Raw genomic sequence first — 18,997 nt, 5'->3', positions numbered from 1 at the left:
TCCCGTTCTCCTTCCTTGAAACGTAGTCAGGTCGTGGATCTGAGATCTTTCTCCTGTCTTAACAAAGCCCACTGGTGTAAATGTTGATCTTATCCAGGAACAGCCGCACAGAAACATCCAGAATAATGCTTGACCACACACCTGGGCATCCCGTGGCCCAGCCAAGCAGACAGGGAAAACTCACTGCCCCCTGGTCTCCCAGGTCACCGGATTGCCTCTTGGAGTCCCGGGGCCACTGCCACGTCCCATGAGAGGGGCAGGATGCCAGCGAAGGGATAGCCTGACACTCCAGCAGATACTTGTGCACATGTGTTCACAGTAGCCAGAAGGTGCCATCAACAGATAAATAGATGAACAAAACATGGCATGTCCCTTGTCCACGAGCAGGAGCGAGGCACCCACACACACGTTCTGCCCCGGGGACGGGCCCCGAGGCCACGATGCTCAGGGAGGGAACCAGACACAGGAGGCCACACAGTATGCACGTCCACATGTGTGACATGTCCAGGATGGGCTCATCCACAGACAGAAAGAGGGCTCATGGGCTGGGGGAGGGATGGGAGTTAAAGCTGATGAGGATAGAGTTGCTTTTGGGATGAATGTTCTGGAACTGGATAGAGTGTGGTGATTGCACCACAATGTGAATATACTTAATGCCACTGAACTGAGCACTTAAAAATGGTTAAAACAAGGAGCACATGGCCTCTCGGTGAGTAGAGCCTGCAACTCATGATCTCGGGGTCATGAATTCAAGCCCCATGTTGGGTGTGGAGCCTACTTAACTTTTAAAAAATGTTTAAAACAAGTGTTCTGTTATATACATTTCACCGTATGTATGCACTTTATTTTTTTTTTAATTTTTTTTTTAAATTCCTTATTTATTTATGATAGCCACAGAGAGAGAGAGAGAGGCAGAGACACAGGCGGAAGGAGAAGCAGGCTCCATGCACCGGGAGCCGATGTGGGATTCGATCCCGGGTCTCCAGGATCGCGCCCTGGGCCAAAGGCAGGCGCCAAACCGCTGCGCCACCCAGGGATCCCTATGTATTCACTTTAAAACCTGACAACGTAATATACCAAAAAATGTTGAATTGTATATTTTAAATGGTGAATGGCATTGGTTCTGAACTGACATTTCTGTAAAGCTGCTAAAAAGAAGTGGTGTAGAGAAGGGGAGGAGGAAGACCCCAGCAAGCTGTGGAGGGTGTTGGCATGGTGCCAGAGTCGCAGTCGGGGCTCTCTGGTGCTCCAGCATCTTGTGCATATGCCAAGGGCACGGGGACAGGCCTTCCCAAAGGCCCGAAACAGCAGATGTGAGCGCTCAGACACTCCTGCCTGGTCTCTGTCTGGGCATGGTGGGCATGCAGGTGTGGGATCAGGCTGGGCACACACGAGAGCACGGGGGCACGTGTGCGGCTGGGGAGGAGGCAGGATTGTGCTCGGTGAGCTGTCTGATGAGGCGGGGAGTCCTGGACCTTTGGGTTCCTCTGATGGTCACAGAAAGGTCCACCGGTCTTTGGGCGGTTTGTTCTAAAATGCAACAAAGGGGGCCACGTGGGTGGCTCAGTGGTTGATCCTGGGGTGCTGGGATCGAGTCCCACATCGTATTCCCCGCAGGGAGCCTGCTTCTCCTTCTGCCTGTGTCTCTGCCTCTCTCTCTCCTTCTCATGAATAAATAAATAAAATATTAAAAAAAATAAAATGCAGCAAAGGGCATGGCCCAGTGATGAATGTTTCATTTTAGATGGCTCTTTGGCCTGGAACTGATTGATAAGCAAATATCCATATTTGCTGGCATGGTTCCTTTTCGGACGCACCAGGACTCCCTCCTGGCTCTGTGCCTCACCAGCTGTGTGCCCATGGGCTTGTTCCCCCAAACAGGACACACAGCTGTTTCTTCCTAGAGAGCTCATTTTAGTCAGGGATTTGGGAGTCATGAGAGAGACATTATCATTTTGCCTTATTTTTGTATTCTCTAAGATGATTTTTACAGTCAAATCCATTTAGAAGCAGAAGGCTCTGTTGGCATGATATTGTAGGATAAAATGGGGGGACGTCCCGGGGGCCACATCAGGCTGCCCCCCACCATCTCCTCCCAGCCTGGTTTCTAGCTCTAGTATCTCTAGTCACACTCCTGTGCTGTATTAGTTAGTGATGCTACATAACAAGTTACCCCCAGCGCCACCCACACCTTCTCCCATAGTTTCTGTGGGTCAGGAATCTGGGCACAGCCTAATTGGGTCTTCTGCTTAGACTCCCACAGGGCCGCCATCCAGGTGTCAGCCAGGCTGCACCCTTACCTGGAGCCTGGGAAAGACCCCACCCCTGAGCTCCCTCCGGGTGCAGCTGTAGGACTGTGCACCCGGGTGCGTGCTGCCTGTCAGCTGGGGCTGCCGTCAGCTCCTGGGGCTCACCCACAGCTCCTTGCCACATGGGCTTCTAAACACAGCCGCACTTTGCCACAGCAGCAAGGAAGATCTCACAGGTGGGGATCCAAGTGCAGGAGGCTCCACCAGACAATGCACTGGCTGCCCTACGGAAGCCCCATTGTGGATCCCACAAGATCACACTCGTGGGTTCTGTGCCAAACTCCACTTCCTGTGTGCTGGTCTCCTCTGTCCTGCAGAGACTCTGAGGGCTGGGGCACCGAGCCCCCCAGGCAGCCGCAGTTCCCCTTCCAGCCAGAGTCACGGGAGATTCAGCACTCCCTGGGCAGCCCCGGGCTTGGCTGCCTTCCTGCAGTAACAAGAAAAGGCGTAATGGAATTTGGACGGTTGAGAAAGGGGATGTCAGCGTGAGCAGAACCAGACACTCGATCTCATTGTTAGAAATTCCGCGCGGGTCATCGAAACCTCATCTTGGGGCAGAGGCCACTGGGAGTGGAGATTAACTCACTCCCAGAAGAGGCTTCCCACAAACCCGGAGTTGGTGCCCAGCACCCCACGGCCACCAGTCGGCACCCAGACACTGAGATCCCTCCCTTCCAGTCGCTGGGGCCCATGGCTACTGTGGTTGTCCTCTCTGGAAGGTTTTGTAAGAGAGCAAAACCCCACTCTTAGCACCACGTGGCTGATGTGGCTCCTTTATCCCCCCGTCCATGCCCTCGGATGAGTGTACCCAGCAGCCCCTCAGCTGGGGCCTTGAAGCCCTCCCCTCTGCCCGTGCTGGCTGGAACTTGCATTCTGGGCTGCACCTGTGTTTGGGGGTCATGCTTCCATCTGGACCCACGTGGGTTGGCGCTTGAATGGTGGTTCCATGCAGACATCCTGACGCTTTGCTATAGTGCGGAGAGGCACCCCAACATTTGACCCCAGGCCTTCCTATCTGCACCATGTGGGCTTCTGGGGTCCCTCAGGAGTTCTAACCTGGACACCAAGGACTCAGGGTATGCACCAGGAGCAGGTGCTGTGAGCTGGGCTGCTCCTTTGAACAGCACACAGATTTCATGGGAAAGCAGCCTTGTGGGGCCGAATATCCCCAGACCAGAGTTCCTTCGCTGGCACCATGGACACTGGGCTGGGGCCCTCTCTTCAGGGCATCCCGGGCACTGTGGGGGCATCCCTGGCCTCACGCTTCAATGTGACGACCATAGCACAAAGTGACCCTGGTGCTGTGGAGGGCAGTCACTCCCAGCAAGACCCCACTTTAGATTCTGCATCCCCCACACCAGGAAAGTCTCGGAAACTGTTCAGTCCGTCCCAGTATTGGCTCTTAGCTTCTGCGGTTCTTTATTTTTAACATGAAGAATGCCCCTAAGTATGGCCAGCCCTTAGGAAGAGCCCCTCTGGGTCTGCTTCATCCCAGGACTTTCCAGCAACATTAAAGGTGGAGTGGGACGTCCCTGGGGACTTCACAGATGCCCGGGAACCACTGACAGCCCTGTGGTGCAGTGCGGAGCCTTCAGGAGCTGGGTGTTGGCCAGCAACCCAGAGCCCAAGAGCCAGGAGCTGCCACTGCTGGCCTGGGTCCGAGGCTCAGCCTCTGCGCATGTGCCTGGACAGGCTGTCCCCCTTCTGTAGAGCGGAGAGGGGTTGAGGTGCCCAGGAATCCCTGTCTTGGTCCCTGGAACCTGTGAATATATTGCCTTCCACAGCAGAGGGGACCTGGCAATGGGGAGTAATGAGGGCCGCCAAGGTGGGGGTGACCCTGGGTTCCCAGGGGGCCCAGCATCCTCACCAGGTCCTCCTGAAAGGGAGGCAGAGAGTAGGCATCCCAGAGATGTGCAGAACTCGCGCTGCTGGTGGTGAGGACAGAGGAGGGGCTGCAGGCCCGGGAGGGGGCACTTCTGGAAGGTGCGGGGGCAGGGTCTCCTTGGGGCTCCGGGGGGACAAGGGGTGACCAATCCTGCCCGCGCCTGGGTTTTACCCTGGGAGGCTCATGTCAGATTTCTGACCTCTAAAGCTGTCAGAGAATATGTATGTGTAGCCACCAAGTTGGTAGTAATTTGGGACAGGACCACAGGGAGTGCATCACGGGCCCAAGGAAGGCGCACAGAGCTTGGATTCCCGGAGGAGGGCTTTCTGGCTGTGCTCCGATGGCCAACCACGGGCGTCTCGGGATGACCTTCCCAGGGCTTTGTAGGGGACAGAGGAGTTTGTCCGGGCCCAGGGGGAGAAGGACCTGCCTGAACCAAGGTGGGAAGGCTGGGTCTGCCCTCCACTCCACTCTGCCCCCCGCCTCCCTGCCCCTCGTGGGGCCGGGGTGACGGCATCTCCTCGGTGCTCGGAAGCCAAGAGCAGGAGTGCCATGAGCCACGGGAGCTCAGCGTCCTGGCCCCGTCGTCCCCAGCTTGCAAACCCTCACATGACTGCAGTCATCCTCCGGGTGACAGAGGGAGCCTTCTCCTCTGCTCCCGCATCAGCCACATCGTCACCCTTGGTCACTGCCCGCGCCCACAGGCCGGCTCATTCTTGGGCTCTGCGCTCCCGGCCCCAGGCAGCGCCCACGTGCCCTGCAGGGCTGTTTTCCCTCGCTTGTGGACGCCTCATTCATCCCCAAGTCCCCAGCCCTTTCTAAATATAGCTGCCTGGGGGACCGATTTAGCCCGGGGAACAAAAGGACCAGGCTGACAGGGAGAGTCACGAGACACTGTTTTCCAGAGGGTCCGTGGCTTCTCTTGGGAAATGTCTACCTGGCAAAATCCCAGCTAGAGCTTCCCTGCCCCCCACCCCCATCCCACCAAGAGGTTACGGGTGCACAGAGGCTCAGAGGAGGCCCTCATGTGGCCGCCCACCCCACAGCAGGCCAGGGGGACCGTGACCCTGGAGAAGCCACAGGCCAGGGGGTGGGGGGACCCAGTGCTTGGAGCCCCAGAGGGACTTCGGAGGTGGGTGGCAGAGACCAGGCTTGGGGGGTCAGAGAGGTTTTGTGTCTGCCTAGATGGATGTGCAAATGCCGACACGCCTGAGGGCCTTTCGCAGATCCTCACTGTGGCATGCCCCTGGGGACTGGGGTGTGACCCCAGCCCAGCTGCTGTGGACACCCTGAGGCACTTGCCCTTACACCCCCCCCCCCCCCCCCGCTTTCTCACAACGATATCCAGAGCCTGCTGTGCACACTGCCTGCGTACTTCTGTAGAGTCTGCGGTGGGATCTCTCCCAGCTGCCCTGGCACTGCTGACGTTCTGAGCAGGTTGCCCTCACAGGGGGCGTCCTGGGTGCTGTGGGGGGCTGAGCAGCATCCCTGGCCCCACCCCTGAAGTGCCAAGAGCACCCCCCTATTGTGAGGGCCACAGATGTCCCAGGACACCGCCCTGTGTCCTCTGGGGACACAGTCACCCCTGGGTGGGGGTCCCGGTTCTAAGAGGTCTCATGACATGTGCTACAGTGCAGGCTCTCCCTGGAGGCGTGCAGAGCCAGGGCCTCACGCATGCAGAGAACGTGCAGGAAATGTACGTTGATCAAGGTAAATGCGCTGCAGCCGTCTGCACACCTTGCGAGGGGGCGGCGTGTTCTGTCGGCACCTCAGAGCCTCCTCTCCCCCTCCTCTGTCTCCCTTTGTTTTGGTTTGGGATTTTTTTTCCTCCGTTGACATCAACACCCTGTCTCTCCTGCATGCGGTGTACCCAGCAACAGTCCTCCCCCCGGCAAGTGGAGGGTGGGGGCTGCGTTCCCCCTCCCAGCATTGTTCTCAGCCCCCCAAACAGAATCTGGCTGCAGGGTAGTGTTTTGGAGGGTTTGGGGTTTTTCCTTTCCATTTAATGGTCAGCAGCGGCGAGGGTCTCACTGTGGGCCCAGGAGGGACAAATTCAGAAGCTCTGTGGGCTATCAAGTCATCTGTTCCAGAAGTTTTAAAGCAAACTGAAGGCTGTGTCTGTTCTCCCTGAAGATGAAGGGTCACTGTGCTGCCTGCCCTTGCCCTCCCAGCTCACTGCCCCTACCTCCCCCTTTGAGGCCACCTGCCCAGGGCTCTGACCCCCCCAGCACCAGCCCCAGAAGCCCGGCGGCCCCATGAGAGGACCACCGGGGAGCCGCTGAGCTCTCTGGGCCAGGCGTGGCAAGGCTTTGCCATTGGGAGATGAAATGCACTCACACTCATGCCCGTTTACCGGGGCCACAGGGATGGCTTCGGCCGCTAGTGGGGCGCTGCTGGGAACCCCCCTAGTTTAATGCTCGGCCTACATCTCCAGGAGGTTCAGAGGAAATGTCAGAAGTCATGAACGCAGCACACTGAGCGTGGTGTCCACATTCAGCTGTGAGCAGTGAATGCCAACTGGGACGATCCTGGGCTGCGGGACCCATGTCCTGCACAGAGAGTGCTAGAAGGAAGCCCTGTTCCAACCTCGCCTGGGCCTTGGGACCAGCCCTGTGCCGTGTAACAAACTCACAAACCCAGGGACTCCATAGGTTGGCCCCCAGGTCTGGAGGTCAGAGGTCGGATGTGGCGTGCCTGGTTTCTCTGCTCAGGATCTCACCAGGCCGAAGTCAAAATGTCTCATCTGGAGCTTGAGGTCTTCTGTGCTCATTCAGATTGTTCCAGAATGCAGGATGGGGGGCCCCATGCCCTTGCTGGCTCTCAGCTCCTAGCAGCTGCCCCCATTCCTTGCTCCACCCAGCACCCCCCATCTTTAGAGTCGGCAACAGAGGATCTTCCTGCACCAAATCCTTTCAAGCTTCAGATCTTTTCTCCTCCCTTTTAAGGGCTCACCTGATTAAATCAGGCCCACCACAGGCAATCTCCCTTCCTTAAAGCCAGTGCAGGACCTTTGCCTGGAGCAACATTACCGTGGTAGGTCTGGATCCCACCCACACTCACAGCCAAGAGATTACACTCAGTCCCTGGGGGTCATCGTAAAGGGATGCCCCCCACCTGTTTCATCTCTCCAACAGGCACCACAGCCCCTGGCTCTGAGGAGGGCTGCCCTAGGGCTTCCGGGACCGTAGTGGCCCTGCTGGAACACTCACCATCTGAGATCCAGGGCTCGTTGACCCACCTTCCCCCAGGCCTGCTTCCGGAAGACGTGTCTGTGTGGGAGACACGGCATGGTTGAGTGGTGGATTACCGGGAGGGCTGACGTCTGAACCCCGCTCACTTTGTCTTCCGGTGCCATCAGCACCCGGTCTTGTTTTCCTGGCGTGGGAGTTAGCCTAGGGGCTGCATCTGGAATCCCGCGCCTGGAGAATTTGCACCTTGCAGAAGAGACGCAGACAGGCCTCCCCGCGGGGTCCCAGGGCTATCAGTGAACATTCAGCGGCCAGAATTGGTCACACGAGACCCCCCACCCCACCCCCAGCAGCCTCCCACCAGCCGGCCAGCTCTGTGTGCCCAGTGTCGGTGTCGGGCTGCAGGCAGCTCTCGGAAGCCCGAGCCCACTGGGTGCAGAAACAACGTTCCCCAGCAGCCCAGACCTCCTCCCTGACCTTCCTCTTTTTAAACCCGGCGGGTGCTGGGCCTCAGGCACCAGAAGGGGTTGTGAGCCGCTCTGGGCTGCACCGCCCTCAGGCCACCAGAACCCGAGCCTCGCTCCTCGAAGGACCTTGCCTCCTGGCCGCTGCCCCACCAGGCACATTTTTCACATTCTTTTCCTGCTACGCATCCCAGCCCGCCAACTTTCAGAAGCCTCCACTGGCACAGCATTCTTCCTCTTCTGGTAAGAAGACGGCCCAGGCCACTGGGGTGCGGGCTCCCGGAGCAGGCTGGGAGTGGCGCTCTCCCCAGCTATGAGAGCTATGTGTGGAATTCAGAGGGATCGCCGGCATTTTTGTCTGGCTGTCATTGCTTCCTGTGCAGCTGGAAAACACCTCCGAGGGTGGAGGCGTCGCCCAGGCTGACCAGAGGGGCTGCCTCAGCTCCCCCAAGGGGACAGGCAGCCCAGGCATGTGTGCAGACCCACTTGCCCAGCGGCTTAGAGCCCCCAGATCCCCGCAGGGGCCAGGGCCACCCCAGCGGGTCCTGGGTACCTGCTGGCCATGCATCCCCCTGTGGGCAGTGCAGACACCATCACGCTAAGCACTGGCCAGACGCAGGGTCTGAATGACCTCTCAGTGCCTGCTATGACGTCTGGGCCTAAGCTGCAGCCTCTGGTGCCCGTTACTCCGTCTGACTCAGAGACGAAAGCTGCAGCACAGCCAGCCTGTGTCAGGAGGGCCGAAGAGGAGAAATACGATCCTGGGAAGCCTTCTCCGGGGTCCCCCACGGGGTGCCAGAGCGACACGCCTTCCGAGGAACGCACAGGTTTCTCAGGCTCACACAGGCAGCCCTGTCGGAAGCTGGCAGGGAAGTGTGCTCTCGTCCTTGGGAAAATATTCCCAGGACTCAGAGTCCCAGATTCGCCTACACACCACCACTCCGCAGGAAGCACAAAGCTAAGACATTTGATCATTAAATCTCACTCAGGGTTCTCTCGGAACCTGGCAGCCGGCAGGGCTGCCCGGGGCCCAGCACCCCAGGTCCCCCAACATCTGCAGTGCTCTGCAGCACGGACAGTGGCCAGTCCTTGCCCAAGGAAGAAGCGGTCCTGAGGCTCCTGGGACTGCTGTGGGTGTTAGAACCCTGGGACCACCGACCCTCAGACCAGGAGTGCTGTAGGTCCTACCCTCTAAGCCCTCTGTACAGGGGGCCGTGGAGGATACAAAGCCCAGGCCAGCCCTTACCTTGAAGCTTGCCTCTGGGTGCCGGGGGGACAGAGCAGTGTGGTGGGACGGGGCCAGGCTGCCCCTGGGTCTCTTCTCCCGATGAGTCCTGGTTTGGGAATTACATTCAAACCCTTCCAATCTCTACCAGCCACGTGATGTCAGGAAGGTTATTAACGTACAAATATCTGTGAGCCTTAGCTTCCAAATGTGTAAAAAGTGGGGACACTAATTCTGGTGCCCGGTATCAGGGCCCTCACGGATGATAGAGACTGTTAGTACTCTTTATTGCGGTTCCTGCAAGTTGCTGGTGGGTGACTTTGAACATACCTCTGCCTGTCTCCAGGCCCCTGACGCCCCACCCACAAGGTGAGGTCAGAACAAATAGAAAGCGCCTGGCCTCTGAGCAGCAAGAGAAGCTGGGAAATGCAGCGCCTCCAGAGGTGAGAGATGTGTCCATGATCCTAGGAAGGCAATGGTTTCACAGGTGTACGTGATGGTATCCGACTGAGCTTCCCGTGTGCATGGCTTACATAGGACGGAGCTGCTGCACCATCTATTTTGTTTTTTTTTTTTTTTTTTTTTTAAGATTTATTTATTTAGGAGCACTTGGGTGGCTCAGTGGTGGGGCATCTGCCTTTGGCTCAGGTCATGACCCCGGGGTCCTGGGATCAAATCCCACATCGGGCTCCCTGCAGGGAGCCTGCTTCTCCCTCTGCCTGTGTCTCTCATGAATAAATAAATGAAATTTTTAAAAAGATTGATTTATTTATATTAGGGGGAGGCAGAGGGAGAGAGAGAGAATCCCAAGCAGACTCCTCACCGAGCACAGAGCGCATGGGGCAATCTCATGGCCCTGAAATCATGACCTGAGCTGAAACTGAGAGTCACTCAACAGACTGCAACCCCAGGTGCACCCATCTTTACGTAATCTATATAATAAATCAAACTCTTCTCCACCTCCACATTTTACAGATGAGAAAGCCGGGGCTCAGAGAGCAAGGCATGCCCAGGACTGGGTCTGCATGCCATCACAGCACCCCACACCGACTAGCACTCTGTGTTTCTGTTCACCCGCCAAAAACATGAATCTTACATTTTGCACTTGAGGTCTGGCAAGCTGTTGATTGGTTTTAGCTCTGATTAGGAAAACAGCATTGGCTTTGGCTTCAACAGCAGCAAGATGAGGTCTTTCCTTTTTCTTCCTTTTGTTGTAAAAACTGTTTGCTTAAAAATGTTATTCTGCACACATGATGGAATATCACTTGGCCCTGAACAGGAGCAAGGCACCCCCACGTGCCACCCGGGGGACACACCCTGAGCCCATGATACTCAGGGAGGGAACCAGACATAGGAGGCCCCGTGGCACATGAGTCCACGTGGGTGACATGTCCTGTTTCTCTAAAATTTCGCTTGGGGATGGTTTTAAGCAGAGAAGTCATGTGGTGAGATTTCTCCTAGAAGGGTGATTCAGGGGGCCAGGACAAAAGATATTTTGGAGAAAGACATCGACCCCATCCCCAAGGACCTGACAGCCCTCAGGAGAGGCAGGCAGACAGGAGTACTGATCCCCTGGGCAAGTGCAGGTCCCCACACATCGTGGGAATTTGTACAGGGAGACCCGGAATGGCCCATTGCATTACCTGGGGAGCACTCACACTCAGAGAGTGGGGTCAGATGGTAGAAAAAGAGAACTCAGGTCTCTTTAGCCCCCTCTAAAGGCATTGCTCCCATTCAGGAGGGCCCCACCTCTGATACCATCACCTTGGGGTTAGGATTTCTACATGAATCTGGGGAGACACATTCGGGCCACAGTTGCAGGAGACATGCTGGCGGAAGAACTCCTGGCAGAGGACAGTGAGTGCCAAGCTTGGACCGTGCACTTGATTCTATGAGGGAGCAGGGGCCCCTTGTGGTTTCTGCTAGGGGAGGGTCAGGCTCTAGCTGTCGGAAGGAGGGATGGCTGGGGGCAGACTGGAGCTGGTGCCCTGCTGGGGTGGCACAGGGGTCTGCCTTAGGCTGCGGGCAGCATGGGGAGGGCCTGGGGGGCCAAGAAGCCCCTGGGCTCAGCCAGCCTTGGGTCTCTCCCTCTGGCCTGGGCCAGATGCAGGTGCACATGGAGTTTTCAGATGCTGACTTCGTTTCTCCTGTGTGTGAAGTCACACAATCCAGAGAAAAAGTCACTAGCAGCTGCCTGAAGCAGCACCCAGGGCTGCAGTCCTGGAACACAATGACCAAAATAGCATAATGTAAAAGAACATTCTAAAATGTTTAAGGCCGGCACACAGATCAGCTGTTGAAAAACTAGTTGGAGGTGAATATGGAGCTGGCGGCTCGTGATTCCTGTGGTGCGCCAAGGCTTTTCGAGAGGCTTCCGCTCCCTGTTGAGTTTTCCATGAGAGCCCTCAAGTTATATTGTCAGGTTCTGTCCCGGTTCCTTCACTCCTTCATGCATTTCCTCCCTCCCATCTGGGCTCATGTTTCCCTAATATCCTTTTATTCTACCTCAACAAGGCGAGTCTGCTGCAGAGGCAGTCTGTTCCTATTAGTCTCGAAACGTCTGTATTTCACCTTAAATCTTGAAGTTTCTTTTCACCAGATCTGGTTTTCACCGAGTCTGCCTAATTGTTGGTCCCTTTCCCTCCAGCAGCTTATGTTTGCTTGCTTGCTTTGTAATTAACTGATTTTATTAAGGTGTGATTCAGAGTCAGTAAAATGAACAGATTTAAATATACAGCTTGGCAAATTTTGACAAACATACACCTGTGAACACCAACAAGTTGATGTCTCCATCAGGACATAGATTGTTTCTGGTGTCTGGCTTCTTTTGCTTGACAAAATATTTTTGAGATTCATACGTGTGACTCCTCTCCTCTGCAGGCTCTTTTTTTTTTTTTTTTTTTTTTGTCATTGTGCTGTCATATTCATGGCATGAATTAGCACAGTTTGTTTATTCATTCTCCTGTTGGCGGGCATTTGGGTCATTTCCAGTTTTTGCTGTTATAAATAAAGACGTATGAACATCTCGTACAAGTCCTTTTGTGGAAGTATGTTTTTGTTTATCTTGAGTAGGTCCCTAGGAGCACAATTGCTGGGTCATAGGTTAGGTATGTGTTTAGCCTCTTAAGAAACTGCCAACCCATTTTCCAGAGCAGTTGTACTGTTTTACACTCCCATCAGAAACGTGTGACATGGGGCACCTGAGTGGCTCAGTGGTTGAGCATTTGCTTTCAGCTCCAGGTCATGATCCCAGGGTCCTGGGATCGAGTCCTGCATCAGGCTCCCTACGGGCAGCCTGCTTCTCCTTCCGCCTGTGTTTCTGCCTCTCCCTCTGTGTGTCTCATGAAAGACTTTATTTATTTATTTATTTATTTATTTATTTATTTAGCATTTCCATGCCATCCCCAATATATACAGTTGCCAGTCTTTTTCACTTTTGCCCCCATTGAGCTGATGAAGCAGCCTCCCATATGGTTTTCATTCGTATCTCCCTGACAACTAATCAGGGAGCACCTTTTCATGAGTTTACTGGCTATTTCTCTGTCGTTGTTGAAGATGTTTATCCTGCCTGAGGTTTTAGGGCCTCTTGAACCTGTGGCTGAAAGTAGTGTTTTGTTTAATCCTGAGTTTGGGGAAATCATCTGTTGTTATCACTGTTCCATCCTCCTCCCTCTTCTCCTTCCAGAGCCCTGGTCACATGTGTGCGAGGCCTTACTGCTCTCTCTCTATGTCTTTTACCTTCTCTTCCATCTTTCCTTCCCCTCTGCATCTCTGCTTAATTCTTGATGTTTTCCCCTGACCTGTCCACCAGCTCAACAGTGTTCCCCTTAGTTGTCTTAATAATACTGTTCCATCCATTGAGTCCTTAAGTTTCAGATATTGGCATCATGCACATGTCCACTGTTTATTTCTTCCGTAGTGTTCAGTGCTGCTAAAATGCCAATCTCACCTGTTTATCTCCTTGAATGTAATCAACACAATTATTTTAAAGTGTCGGTTAACTCCAGTGTCGGGAACGTTATTCCTGCTAGTTTTCGTTTGTGACATCTTATCTCCTTGTATGCCTGGTTATTGCTAGCTGTGTGCTAGACATTGTGCTTGCAGCCTTGTTTGTGGAAATCATTTGAATCCTAAGCTAATGTTGTTTTCCACCAGAGATGGTGTCTGTTTACTCGTGCCCGGCATTTGGGGCTGCCAGCAACCTAGGGTCACTTCTGTCCAGTACTGAGGACTGAGTTTATTCGGCACTCAGCTGCAGTTGCTTTAAGGGCCCTCCTGCTTCCTGTTTACCCATATCCTGTTGTGTGTGTAATAAATGCTAGGACCACATGATTTTGCATGATTATTTGGGAAGCGTTTTCTCAGGTAATGTCACCTAAAGTAGAAGTGACAGTAAAATTAAATTCCATCTAAAATACAGTCGAGTCCAAAAATGCCATTCATTCAGATGCCCAAGAAAAACACACACGGTATCTGCCTGTGTTGTTCCCACACCTGAGTTTTTCCTATGCTCAGACTGTAGTGCTTTGTTCAGTTTCTACCAAGGAGGAGTTTGCCCAGCTCCCTCCCTTTGGAGGGCCCTGGATCTCAGTCTCTGTACTGCCAGCATTGCAAGGCTGATGGAAGCGTCACTTGGCCTCTTAGCAAACCTTCCGTCCTGGAAAAAAGTTACCCCAAATGCCAGACTCCTGGGCTTCCGTCTTCCCCCAGATCCTAGCTACAAATTATTCACTAATAACCCTCCAGCGCCCTCAAGCAGATGTGCCAGATTTTCTGGTTGCCCTCAGCAGGAGAGCCTGTCCACATTGGCCTGGCCCACTGTGGTGTAAGCCAGACCCTGCAGATGGAGGTTTGTATTCAAAACCCAAGTGCCAGGATCCCTGGGTGGCTCAGTGGTTTAGCACCCACCTTCGGCCCAGGGTGTGGTCCTGGAGTCCCAGGATGGAGTCCCACGTTGGGCTCCCGGCATGGAGCCTGCTTCTCCCTTTGCCTGTGTCTCTACCTCTCTCTCTCTCTCTCTCTCTGTGTGTGTCTCTCATAAATGAATACATAAATCTTTAAAAACAAAAACAAAAACCCAAGTGCCTTAGGCGGAGGCAATTAACATGGATCATCTGGATCTTAGAACCACCAGGTGACAAACTAGGATCCCTTCTCAGCTTTTAGAACAGCCCTCTGATTTTCCAGTGGAGGAAGCTAAGACCCAGGGCAGGGAAGAACCGGGATGTGAACCCACTTCCAGACATGTACTGCCTGTTGCACCTTCAGGACCTGGTGGCCACCTTTGTCCCTTGGAACGAGGTGACTGGGAATCACCCTACTTCTGAGACCTGAAAGCTCTGGGGTCTTGGCAAGTGGGCTCTGTGGCTGAGGGTCCCCAGAGGCCAGAGCACCTCTGAGCACACTCAGAACGGCTCAGACGTAGCCAGGGCATGGCCTGCATCATGGACTGGGGGCTCATAGCAGAGCTTGAAAGGATCCAGCCTCACCTCTGCTGCATGGCCCAGAAGGAACGCAGACGTGCAAGCATTAAGTCAGACAACAGAAAATGGATTGTTTTGGGGTTCTCAATTTCTGGCTCTCTCACTGTCGTCATCCAGTCCTATTTTTAATCTGATCAACTTCACACTGCCCAGCTTTCCCTGGAGCCAGATGGGCTTTGGGACACCTGTCCCACCCGGCCCCTGGGCAGCTGAGGGGAGTGGCCACTTCCAGCAGCAGCTCCACGCGGAGCAGGATTTCTCAATAGCTTCCAGGAAACCTGCTCGTCCACCTTTGCTGGGCACAGGATGTGCAGGGCACCCTGTCTTGGTTCCATTTCTCCGGCAGCTGTGTTTATAGTTAGCACTTGTCACAGGTGCCTCAATGAGGGCCTCGTCCGTGGCTGCCAGCCTCTGGGCACCTCGTTCCTTGGCACTGGAACTTGAGGACCTAGAGGTTTGCCAGGCCCGACCCATGGAGGGAGTGTCGCTCTGAGGATGGCAGAGTTCACTGGAGCTCAGAGAGGGGAGGCAATTTTCCCAAAGTCACACAGCTTTGGGATCCATGCAGAATTTAGGTCTGCCACCTTCCACTCAGCACCCACTTCTCTCCTCTCCAACACCTGAAGCCTCACCCACTTCAAAAGTATGGTTGGTTAAGTTCAAAGGGGCAGCTCCCCCGTGTGACTTCTAGTCACAGGGAGTCGGTGGATGCTAAGAAAATTAAACCCCTTTTGAAACAAGCTTCTGTTTTCATTCAGTACCATTTCAGTTCCAAAAGAACTTTACATTTTGTCCAAATGAGCCTCTCTTGACTGCAGTTTCTTCTGATAAAGGACTTCGATGCAGGACTTAAATTCTGCTCCGGGGACCTGGGGCAGTGTCTGAAGACATCTGTGGTTGTCACGACAGGGATGCTCCAGGCACGGAGCGGGTGCTATGGGAGAATGATCACAGAGAATAATCTGGCCCCACTGTCCATGGCGCAGAGTGGGAAGAGACCCTGGACTCCCCACTATTGACCAAGCACATTTAGGATGTGATCAACACAAGCATTCAGCCAACCTTGTAGCTTTGCAGGCTGAGCCCAGACTTCTCTGCCAATGCTGCCACCGATCTGGTGACACTTTTTCACCTTCGTCTGCCCATCCATCCACTCAACAAACATTTATGCCAAACCTCGTTGGCCCTGTGGGGCTTAACGGCCACGTGGGGCAGGCCTGCAGGCAGGCAGCCCAGTTCCATGAAGAGTTTGGGAGGAAGGGGCATGGCATTGGGTCAGGGATGGTGGCCAGGCCTTCCTGGAGGGACAGGTAGGGAAAAAATTCCATCCAGCTCACGAATGAGTTATGAGAGACCTTGTGACCCCTGAGCACGGCGTTGGCCAGCCTCAGTGTCTCGGCTTGTTGTTACCCTACAGTTGTACAGGATGTCACCCAAGAAGGGCACACAGGACTCCCTGTACTATTTTTGCAACTCCCTGTCTGTGATTATTTCAAAGTACAAACCAGTGCAGTGACTTTGGAAACTGTTTGGAAAATATTTAACTTATAAAGTTAAACACGCACCTGCCAAGCAAGTAGGGATCCCACACCCGGGGTTCACCCAGGAGGAGTGGAAATGTGGGCTCCCACAAACCCTGGGTGTGGACATTCCCCGCAGCTTTCTTCACAATGACCAGCAGCACTGGGATCGCCGAGTTGGTGAGTGGGCCACCAAACCCCACCACAGCCCCCAGTGGAATACTACACAGCACGGAAAAGGAGCCAAATGCTGGTGGGCCCCGCAACACTGCAAACCACAAAGGCATCGTTGGGAGGCGACAGAGCCAGACTCCGCACACTGTGACTCCGTTTGCAGACTTCCCGGAAGAGGCAAAACTAGACGAGGAGAGGGCAGATCAGGGGCTGCAGGGCCTGGCTACGGAGGCAACAACACGGGGAGTTTCCTAGGGTGACAGAGCCTGCATCTAGACGGCGGTATCAGCGGCATGACGGGATGTGTTTGTAAAACCCCGACTGTGTGCCCAAAAGGACAGAGTTTACTGTATGCAAATTATACCTTAACAGGAAGCATTTCACTGAAGGAAGTCATGAAAACAATCACTAACAAAATTGTCTCTTTGCGGGGCGCCGGGCTGGCTCAGTGAGTGGAGCGTATGACTCTTGATCGCAGGGTCATGAGTTCGAGCCCCACGTTGGGTGTAGAGCGGACTTAAAATCGTCACTTTGAGGTTCCCTGTCTGCCTTTATCCACGTATATTTTGCCACGATGGTAGATAACTGAACGTTTGCGCCTCCTCGGTGCTCCGCCTTTTTCTGTACTGTTTATAATGGCCACGTAACGTTCCGCCTGGGAAACATCCCATGAATTTGCCGTTCCCCCGTCGCAGAGCGGGACGTTGTGGTTTCGTTCTGAGCTTTCACTATTATAAATAACACAGTTGTAAACACCTCTCTGTATACAGTTTTTGTATTTCTTCTGACATTCTCCCCCTCCTTGTGATGAATGCTCGAGTGGGAGATTTGAGGGGACCTCCTTGGAGTCCTTGATGTCCGGTTTATGAGGCTGAGACGGGGTGACCAGACCAGGGAGTCTGGAATGAGTGTGTCAGGTGGTGCTCTTCCTCCGGCCTTCCTGGCGTCGCGAGGAAATAAAGGGGCAGCTCGCGGTGCTTTCCGCCTGCTGCCCTCCGTGGCTCACGAGGCCGTTTTGTTATTTTTTTACCAGTGAAGTTACTTCTTAGAAGAATTGCATCAGTGAGTCCCTGTGTCACATCCCGGCCGAAGTGTTATTAGCATGTTAACGGGATCGCCTGTCAGCTTATGTGTTGCCCTGGCCTTTCCTGGGTCGGTGGTCTTGGTTTCCACGTTAGTTGGCGTTTGTCGTGAAATTCTATATATTTACTAAGATCAGAGCTGCTAATCTTCTCCATTCATTCTGTTGCTTCAGTTGCTAGAACGTAACTTCTCCATGATTGAAAGTATCCTGTGCCGTTTTACCAACTTGTGTATATTTTCTTCCTTATTCTATGGCTCTTTAGATGGAATCTCTTTGGGTGTGAAGTAAAGGTCTGATCTAATCCAGCGGTTCTCAAGCAGGGGCAGCTGTGCCTCCTGGGGACACTGGGCGATGTCTGGGGATATTTGTGGGCTGCTCCTGGCATGGGGGGGGGGTGCTGCTCAGCCCCCATGGCATCCAGGACGCCCCCCAGAGAACGACCCAGCTCCAATGTCAGCAGTGCTCAGGCTGGAAAAACCCTGCATTAATTATTTGGGGAAAAAAATTGAGTCTGACCCCTGCTCACGCTGGACACCAGAGTAAACCCCCAGGGGTCAGAGAGTACAAATCAGGCAACCCCAGCATCTGTGAGTCACCCCCACTCATGGTATGTCACTAAGTGTGTGCAGCATCCTGGAACCTCAGGGGTCAGATGGTCACAGAGCACAGTGTCCTGGGGGTTCTTACCTGAGGATGATCCTGCCCCTCCAGAGACACTGCGTGGTGTCGGGGGGTCATCTGTGGTTGTCACACTGGGGTGCTCCTGGCATGGGGGGCGGGGGCCAGGGGTGCTGCTCAGCCACACACACACCCAGGACACCCCATGGAGAATGACCCGGCCCCAGGTCGCAGGGCCAGGTGGGAGAGACCCCATTCTAACTGTTTCCCCACGTTGCTGTGTTCGCGGCCCACCATGGAAGAAATCTGCCCCTCCCCGTGGTTGGTTTGACCCTGTGTGCCCTGGAGCCACGTGTGTCATGTCAGACCTGTTCCATCTGGGGGTGACTGCCCTCCCTTTATGATCACCAGAGCTTCACAGTGTACCCCAGGGCTGGGGAGCTCAGTGGTCCTTGCCTTTCACACATTCCCACGTGAGTCTTGTGCAGGAGCCCCTTTATGTGTGGCATGGTGGCTTCCTGGCCCTTGACACAGAGGCCAGGTAGCGCCTGGTGAACCTCACCCCAAGCCATGCCCCACAGGCCCCTCGGCAGGGGCAGACCCGGGAGTCAGGACTGTGACCCACCTCCCCGCCCCCTCCCTCCTGCCCCCCAGCTTGCCAAGGCTGTCCTGGGCTCCCGGAGCTGGTGAGGCTCTGCTGGGCCCAGGCAGGTCTGGCCAGGTCGAGCGCCCGGCGCCATCACGTGCTTCTTGCGGAGCAGAAACTGGTGAGGAATGTTCCCTGGGCTGACTCAGCGCCACTGCCTCTTCTGCTGGAGTTGGCCTAATCCTGGGGGCCACGGCTGGGCCATGAGTCAGTGACTGGCTATGACACCAGCCAGGATGAGGCTTGAGTCTGCTGCATGCACTGCGGTGATGCAACCAGTGTCTGGTCCCAGCGTCTCAGCACGCACATGTACATGCTCACACATACACGCACACGCATACGCACATGTATGCACGTGCAATGCACATGCACACACATACACTTATATGCATGTGCACCCC

General features: G+C 54.6%; 1 protein-coding gene and 1 long non-coding RNA gene across 2 annotated transcripts in view; one reads left to right on the top strand and one right to left on the bottom strand.

The window, feature by feature from the left end:
* Window positions 1-18,997, top strand: part of GNG7 (G protein subunit gamma 7) — a 121,117-nt gene that overhangs the window by 91,933 nt on the left and 10,187 nt on the right. The gene's annotated exons all lie outside the window — the stretch shown is intronic.
* Window positions 1,100-9,385, bottom strand: LOC121495301. The gene is made up of 3 exons (XR_005988958.1): window positions 9,093-9,385; window positions 7,404-7,463; window positions 1,100-2,736 (listed from the first exon to the last, which is right to left on the bottom strand). It is a non-coding gene; the product is annotated as an uncharacterized LOC121495301 (long non-coding RNA).

This window comes from Vulpes lagopus, chromosome 7 (assembly GCF_018345385.1).
Source record: "Vulpes lagopus strain Blue_001 chromosome 7, ASM1834538v1, whole genome shotgun sequence".
Classification (NCBI taxonomy): Eukaryota; Metazoa; Chordata; class Mammalia; order Carnivora; family Canidae; genus Vulpes; species Vulpes lagopus.
The sequence above is the reverse complement of the archived record's forward strand: the minus strand, read 5'-3'. Positions and strand labels throughout refer to the sequence as shown.